This window comes from Balaenoptera ricei, chromosome 6, assembly GCF_028023285.1.
Source record: "Balaenoptera ricei isolate mBalRic1 chromosome 6, mBalRic1.hap2, whole genome shotgun sequence".
NCBI classification, from domain to species: Eukaryota; Metazoa; Chordata; class Mammalia; order Artiodactyla; family Balaenopteridae; genus Balaenoptera; species Balaenoptera ricei.
This window is the reverse complement of record NC_082644.1, coordinates 88635463-88644344: the sequence shown is the minus strand read 5'-3', so window position 1 is coordinate 88644344 and position 8882 is coordinate 88635463.

The window sequence follows — 8882 nt, the reverse complement described above, 5'->3', positions numbered from 1 at the left end:
AATCTTACACTAAAAAAAAAAAAAAAGAATAAAGGCTGAGTAAAAAACATTTCCCCTATCAAAACCTCTATGAGGAGCCACAGACCCTACATAACATAGGTGAGCAAATAGCTTGCCCCAAGTCCAGAAACCAATTTCTGGGCTGACAATTGTTCAGAAAGAGCCTTGAGCTTTACTTTGTCACTCTATATCCCTAGAATTTCTCTTTTCAGATAGAGCTCCAAAAGTTTCCAATCAGTTCCTCCTATTTCCTTCTCTGCACCCTTTCCTTTGTGGGGAAGTTGGACAGGCTCTCTGTTCACCTCCAGGGCTGGTGGGTCCTGGATGGTAAAATGAAGAACAATGGAGGAGTGTGATTTAATTTTTCTCCAGACTCCTGTTGGCATCAACAGGCCAATCAACTAGACAGGGAGCCCTTCTTGGCTAGTTCCAATATGTCACACCTCTGCGTGGACCACCTCTGCATCAGTGGGGAACTTCCCTTTGTGTGTGAGCCCTGTTCTGTTTTTGGGCAGGCAGCTGTGAAGGTCAAAATGCCATTTTGATCTCAAAGCTCCCTCTCTAGAATGTCTACCCATGGGCTCTAGTTCCACCTATTGGCTGAAGAGAAAGAGTAGAATCCTCCCTATGATGAATGGATAAACAAAATATGGTATATGCATACAGTGGAATATTATCAGCCACAAAAGGTATTGAGAGTAACGTCATGTAAGATAGTGGAATAGGAAGCTCCAGGAGTCCATCACTCTACATAAACAACTATTGAATTGGCCACCACTGTCTGAAAAAATTATTTTGGAACTCTGGAGTCTAGTCCAACTATACTTACAGCATTCAGAGGAGAGCTTCATGAAGAGGCTGGTAAATTTGGGTGAATTTCAGCAAATTCTGCATGGTATAGCTACAATCCCCCAATCTCCATTCTTGTGACAAGCAGCCTTAGAGCCATGTTCCTGGTGCGACTTGCTGGAGCCAGGATGAGAGATAAGGACCTTGTCTTCCAAATATTGGGCTGTGTATTCTGAGTGCTAATTGCCTGATTGCTGCTTTTGATTGCTGAAAGGCGAGGACAGAGGTTGGCAGCCATTGTTTTAAACCCCATGAGCTTTATCCATTCATCTGTCATGGATACTTAAGTTGCTTCCATGTCCTGGCTATTGTAAATAGAGCTGCAATGAACATTGTGGTACATGACTCTTTTTGAATTGTGGTTTTCTCAGGGTATATGCCCAGTAGTGGGATTGCTGGGTCATATGGTAGTTCTACTTTTAGTTTTTTAAGGAACCTCCATACCGTTCTCCATAGTGGCTGTATCAATTTACATTCCCACCAACAGTGCAAGAGGGTTCCCTTTTCTCCACACCCTCTCCAACATTTATTGTTTGTAGATTTTTTGATGATGGTCATTCTGCCCGGTGTGAGATGATACCTCATTGTAGTTTTGATTTGCGTTTCTCTAATGATTAGTGATGTTGAGCATCCTTTCATGTGTTTGTTGGCAATCTGTATATCTTCTTTGGAGAAATGTCTATTTAGGTCTTCTGCCCATTTTTGGATTGGGTTGTTTGCTTTTTGATATTGAGCTGCATGTGCTGCTTGTAAATTTGGGAGATTATCCTTTGTCAGTTGCTTCATTTGCAAATATTTTCTCCCATTCTGAGGGTTGTCTTTTCGTCTTGTTTATGTTTTCCTTTGCCATACAAAAGCTTTTAAGTTTCATTAGGTCCCATTTGTTTATTTTTGTTTTTATTTCCATTTCTCTAGGAGGTGGGTCAAAAAGCATCTTGCTGTGATCTATGTCATAGAGTGTTCTGCCTATGTTTTCCTCCAAGAGTTTTATAGTGTCTGGCCTTACATTTAGGTCTTTAATCCATTTTGAGTTTATTTTTGTGTATGGTGTTAGGGAGTGTTCTAATTTCATTCTTTTACATGTAGCTGTCCAGTTTTCCCAGCACCACTTATTGAAGAGGCTGTCTTTTCTCCATTGTATATTCTTGCCTCCTTTATCAAAAATAAGGTGACCATATGTGCATGGTCAACTGATTCTTAACAAAGGAGCAAAGATAATTTAATGGAGAAATGACAGTATTTAACAAAGGATTTTGGAACAACTGGACATCCACATGCAAACAAAGGAAAATGAACCTTGACAGAGACCTTTCACAAAAATTAACTCACAAAAATTAACTCAAGACGGTTCACAGACCTAAATGGAAAATGGAAAATTATAAAGTCCTAGGAGATAACATAGGAAAAAATCTAGGTGGCCTTAGGTTTGTCAAAAGCTCTTTAGATAAAACACCAAAAACTTGATCCATGAAAGAAAAAGTTGGTAAGTTGAACTTCATTGGTATTAAAAACTTCTGCTCTGCAAAAAACACTGTTAAGAAAATGAAAAGACAAACTACAGACTGAGAGAAAATATTTGTAAAATACCTATCTAATAACAGACTATTGTCCGAAATATACAAAGAACTCTTCAAACTCAACAGTAAGGAAACAGCTATCCAATTTAAAAATGGTTATAAGATCTGAATAGACACCTCAGCAAAGAAGATATAAAGACAACAAGCAAGCATATCCAAGATGCACAAAGAACTCCTAAAATTCAACAGCATCTTGACAAACAAGGTCTCACAAAGAAAACAAACTCTCACAAACTCAAGAAACAAAACTCAAACAATTTAAAAATGGGCAATAGATCCGAACAGGTATCTCATCAAAGAAGATAAGCACATGGCAGAAAGCATATGAAAAGATGCTCAACATCATATATCATTAGGGAACTGCAAATTAAAACAACAACGAAATACCACCAAACACCTACCAGAAGGGCTGAATGCAAAAACTGACAGCATCACATGCTGGTGATGGTGTGGAACAACATCGCTGGTGGGAAAGCAAAAACGGTACAGTCACTTTGAGAGACAGCTTGGCAGTTTCTTACAAAGCTTAACATAGTCTCACCAGCAATATGATACTGCAACCATGTTCCTAGGTATTTACCCAACAAGAGTTGAAAACTTATGTCTACACATAAAAACCTGCACACAAATATTTAACAGCTTTATTCATAATTGCCCTAAACTGGAGGCTATCAAGGTGTCCTTCAGTAGGTGGCTGAATAAACAAACAGTGCTATGTACAGCCATACAATGGAATATTATTCAGAAGTAAAAAGAAATGAGTTATCCAGCCACCAAAAAACACGGAGGAACTTTAAATACATATTGCTTAGTGAAAGGAGCCAATCTGAAAAGACCACATAATGTATGATTCCACCTATCTGACATTCTGGAAAGAGCAAAACTATAGAGGGAGTGAAAAGATCAGTAGTCAGTGGTTTGAGGGGAGGGAGAGAGGAAAGAATAGGTGGAGCACAGGGGATTTTAAGGTGGTAAAACTATTCTGGGCCATACTGTAATGGTGGATACATGACATTATGAAGTTGCCAAAACTCACAGAACTGTATAACAAAAACGGTGAACCCTAACGTAAACTATGGACTTTAGTTGTTAATGTACCAATATTGGTCCATAAATGTTAACAAATGAACCACATTATTGCAAGGTTAAAAAATGGAGTAAATTGCGGGGGAGGGACAATGAGAAGGAATATATGGGAACTCTGTGCTATTTGCTCACTTTTTCTATATACTTAAAACTGCTCTAAAATATGAATTTTATTAAGTATTAAAAAAGTAAATGAATGTGGAATCTAAAATATGACACAAATGAACCTATCTATGAAACAGAAATAGAATCAGGGACATAGAGAATAGACTGGTGGTTGCCAAGGGGGAGGAGGTGGGAGAGGAATGGAGTGTGAGTTTGGGGTTAGCAGATGCAAACTGGTATATAGAGAATGGATAAACAGCAAGGTCCTACGGTATAGCACATGGAACCATACTCAATATCCTGTGATAAACCATAATGGAAAAGAATCTGAAAAAGAATGTATATATATGTATAACTGAGTCACTTTGCTGTGCGGCAGCAATTAACACAACACTGTAATTCAACTATGCTTCAATAAAAAATAAATTTAAAAAAGTAAATGAGATAATATTAGACAAAACATATAACAGAAAATCAGTTCTAGGTTATCCACTTTTATTCTTAATTCACTGAAATTATTTTTATCAGGATCAATTTTTAAATGTAAATTACTTTATTTGGGGTCCACATCATAATTTACTGACTATAGATTCTGTTATTGTAAATTTTAGGGATCATTCTTTCTACCAAGTCAGTTTTCCGGGGTCAAATTATACGTATCAAAATGTTTTCAAATATATTTTTCTTCCACTAATTTTTAGTTAATGATAAATTTTACCACGAGCAGTTTTAACCACTAACAGTTTTATTTTTTGTGGATTATTTTTCCTACTATATTCACCATGAGGGTAAAAAATGGTGGGGTCAATGCATTCTATTCTTTGACTTATAGAGAAATAATTTTGACACATCTTTTTAAGGAACACACTGCTTGCTTAAAAGTCTCTGCAATCCCCACTCCACCCCACCCCACTCCATTTATGAAATAGGAAAGGATTTTCCCAGATCTACTTACAAGGAACAAGCAGACAAAAGCCAACAGAGTGATTTTGATAATTTTGCTGAGAACAAAAAGCAAGGGTCCCACTCATATATCCTGGTTTGGAACCAAGACTTTTTGTTCTGTCTGTGAATGAATAAACACCAAGAAAAGAGAGGCTGTGGTAGGTGAACAAATGCCCTATGCCTCTGAAAATAACCCCATCTCCTTCTCTTCATCTTGGAGTTCTGTGTAGGGAGAGAGCACTGGTAGTTTTCACAGTTTTCATTCTCCCTTTGCTTAGAAACAGAGACAGTTTGAATACAGGCAGCAATTCACCAAACTAAAAGACTAGAGTTCCTAATCTCTCCTGCAGCTAAGAGTGACCAGACGAAGTTCAGGCCAATACCATGTGACCAGAAGTATGGTGTGAGATTTTGAGGAGGTCAGATGGTCAGATGGAACTGACAGAGCTGAGGGGGTCCCCTGAACCCTCATTCTTTTCTCCCTCCTGCCATCTGAAAGGCAGCCATGATGGCTGGTCCAGGCTGGAGCCCCAGCAGGCATTTTGGACCATTTTGATGATGGAAATCATATACTAAGATGCTGGAGCAGGACAGATGATCTATCATCTTCCATGATGGACAGCCCAGGATTAGTATGGACTGCCTGCCTCTAGGGTTCTTTAATATGAGAAAGATATAAATCTCTCTCCCCTGTTTATACCACCATTATTTGGGGTTTCTTAATATATGCAGCCAAATCTAATCCTAACCAAAGTATGAGCTTTGCCGTTGAATTACTATGTGACCTTGGACAAGACAGGTCTCTCCTCTGGCATATATCTATCTCCTTGTCATAGTGGCAGAGGCCCCACAAACCAAGTCCAATGTCCAGGGACAGGACTAGTTCTTGTTGGGCCCTCAGGGTTCTCATTTGGAAGCAGGGGGTAGAATCACTGTCTTGGCCGAGATGACGATGCCTCACGCATGAAGAGGACACCTGGGGTGGACAGAGAGAGGGGGCAAGGGAGGCTTCCGAGGTCCCTGGCACTGCCCTTGAAGCCTGCAGGTCCTGCTTCTTTGCTCATCTGGGACTCTGGAGAGCAACTGCCTTGAAAGGCCACACAAATAAAGGTGCCTGTTTGGTTTTGCCGTATCCTGGCCTGGGGCTGCAGTTCTAGTGCTGGGCACCAGGGGGCAGGCAGCCTCCGGTGTCTATGGTGTCCACAGAGCTTCGGGGGAGCAACTGGAGCAGAAAGAGTTACACAGAGGTCATTCTGGCTGTCCCCCGGCCTCAGAGGCAACTCGACCTCCTGTTACTAGCGTTCACCTCCACAGACTGAGTTGGTAAAAATCAAGAAGGGGGGGCTCCCAAATTCTCCTCTTTAATCACTGAGCCGCCGAGCACTCACCCTGTTCCAGGTGCCCCAGGAGGCCAGGTGCGGTGCTGAAGATGACTGAGTGGCCTCTGCCTGCAAGGAACTCATAGTCTGCAGGGGAGATGGACAAAAGCATGACACCAGGGACATGTGAAAGGACAGAGCAAGTGCCCTGCCTGAAATGAAGCAGGGTGCCGTGAGGGAGGACGAGGGAGTCACTGGGTAGGAGAATCTGAAAGGCCTCCCTGGGGTGACATTTTCTGGGACCAGATGACAAGGGGGAGAAGGCAGCACTGGGGCAGAGACTGGCAGGCAGAAGAGAGTTTGGCCAGAGGGTGTAGGGAGGCGGCCGCGCGGGTCTGGAGGGGGAGCAGGGCAAGGGGAGGAGGGACGGACTGGGTCATGGGGCCCGCAGCCTATGTTAGCTGTGTATTCCTCTCTGACAACATTGCTCCAAAATTTAGCACCTTGAAACTACAAATATTTAATATCTCACAATTTGTGTGGACTGGGAATCTGTTCACGGCTTAGCTGGGTTGCTCTGCTTCAAGGTGTCTCACAGGTAGGTGCTGTGGCTTCATATGGGCTCAACTTTGGGAGGACTTGCTCCCAAGTTCATTCACAGGCTGCAGGATTCTGTTCGGACTGAGAGACTGCGTTCCTTTCTGTCTGTTGGCCTGGGCGCTCCCTCAGTTCGCTCTTGGGCGGACGACTACTCAGCGCAGCTCCTAACATGGGTGCCTGCTTCCCCAGATCCAGAGATGTAACAGAGAGAGAAAGAGGAAGAGAGAGAGAGAGAGGGAGGTAGAGAGGTGCGGGGTTGGGAGGAGGCAGTGAGCAGGAGGGAGGGAAGGGAGGGGGAGGGAACACAGGGGAGAGCAGGGAAGAGGGAAGGGACAGACTTTGTCACTACATCTTGGAAGTGACTCCCGTCACTCTTGCTGTATCCTGTGGGTCACAAGCCAGTCACTAACCACTTAGTAGCTGCACAAAGAGTGGAGCTTCCTGGCTGGACATGGAACACGGGCTGCGCCCCTGGGGATGCCCGGGGAGGCGTGTTCAGCAGGCTCACCCCAGGACTGGAAAAGGTGGACACATTTTGGAAATGACTCAGTGATGAAAAGTGTAGCCTCCCTCATCATTAGAAAAGTAAAAATAAGACAGTGAAGTAGATGTCATTCCTCATCTGCTGAACCAGCAAAAAAGTTTCCCCCAAAGCTCCTGAAACTAGAACACTTGGTGTGGATGAGGGAAATGGGCACTGAATCCTCATTGACTCTTCTCCTGGAGAGTGACTTGTGCCGTGTCCCCAGATGCCCTCTCCTTTGACTCAGGGAGTCTACTTCTAGAAACCAGAGGCGATGACTAGAGACGTGCAGAGTCCATGTTGGGGGATGCCCTGTTTCTAAGAGCCCTGCCCGGGACACACCCCTTGTCCGACAGAGGGCATCCGGCTCCTCTGGCAGTGGGACACTGCAGACAAGACCCCTTAGTGGGCCATGAACTGAGTTAGTGGATTATGTTAGGGTCAAAAAAAACCCAAAACAAAACACAAACAAACCAAAAAGGAAAATATTAGAGCGCAGCCTTCCCCGTAAGGGTGAGTGTTGTTTCGTGACTTGGTCTCAGTTGTGGGTGTGTGAGGGCACTGCCAGCACGTGAAGTCCATTCCACACGGTGGGCAGTGGCAGCAAAGTATGAAAACTGATGGTGTTAAGTGGATATTTAAGGATATGGAGAGGGTATACCCAGCTGAAATTTAAAAACAGAATGCATATTATGATTCCATTTGGCAAATATAATGCACACATGGAAAATGGTGTAGGGAACGGCTGTCTCTGGATGCCAGGGTTTTTATAGTCTTTGTTTTGCTCATTTGGTCCTTTTTTTTTTTTTGTCTACAATGAATATCTATTCCTTTTGGAATAATAAGGAAAACAATGAAAGGCAGCATACTGAGGGGGAAATAAGAAAAGAATGGGAACTTGCTTTTGCCTTGACCCTTCAACCTTGTGGCCTCAGTGCACAAAGCCTGGCCCAGCTCAGCAAGCTGGGCCTCACTGGGTGCAGCGGGCCAGGAGAGTGGAGTTTGTGCCCCACTGGACAGGTGAAAGAACTGGACTCAGAGGGCCACACAGCACTGAAGGATCGGCCCAGGCCTCCCAGTTCTGCGCTCCTGGCACTGCCACTGTTTGTAGGCTCTGTCTGGGCTGCGGTGGGCCCCCAATACCTGCCCCAGTCCTTACATCCCCCTCCCAGCTCTCCTGCCACAGCAGGCGTGCTTCCTCCAGCCTTCCCTGCCCACTGGGACGTCACCCAGATGAAGGAGGTGGAGAGTGAATAACCACAGGCTGTCCTGTGCCCAGGTCTGTGTCCTGTTCTCCGTGCGTGCTGCCCAGTGTCCGGGAGGAGCGGGTGGCAGGCACAGAGACTCTGAGGCTGGCAGAGGAGAGAGGTAGCTTTCCTACTTACAAAGCACCCGGGTGCATTCACTGCAGGCTGAGTTTCAGGGGCAGTCAGAGCTGGGCTGGAACCCCGGCTGCAGCACTCTCCCGCGGAGTGACTTCGGAGGTATCTTCATTTCTCTGAGTTTCAGTTTCTTTATTTACAAAATAGGGGTTACATGGTGCCTGCCACCTGTCCCTGGCAGGGCTGAATTAGATCGCGTACCTGCAGAGCATGCCGCAAGCTGGAAGGGGCTATGCAGACGTGACTCGCTGCTTTGGGGAAAGAGGGTGCTGTGGCAGAGTGGTGCAAAGGGGCCTGGCTTTAGGTTTGGGAAACCTGAGGCGGTGACGCTGCTGTTGCTGCCCTCATATCCCCTTGGCCCACCTGATTCACCTGCAGCCGGGGAGCTGGTCTCCAGCCAGCATCCCTTGAGACCCCCTGCCTGAGGGGGTGTCTGGCACCACGGGAGGTTCCTGTCCCAAAAACTGGCAATGTTCCTGTCCCAAAAACTGGGGCA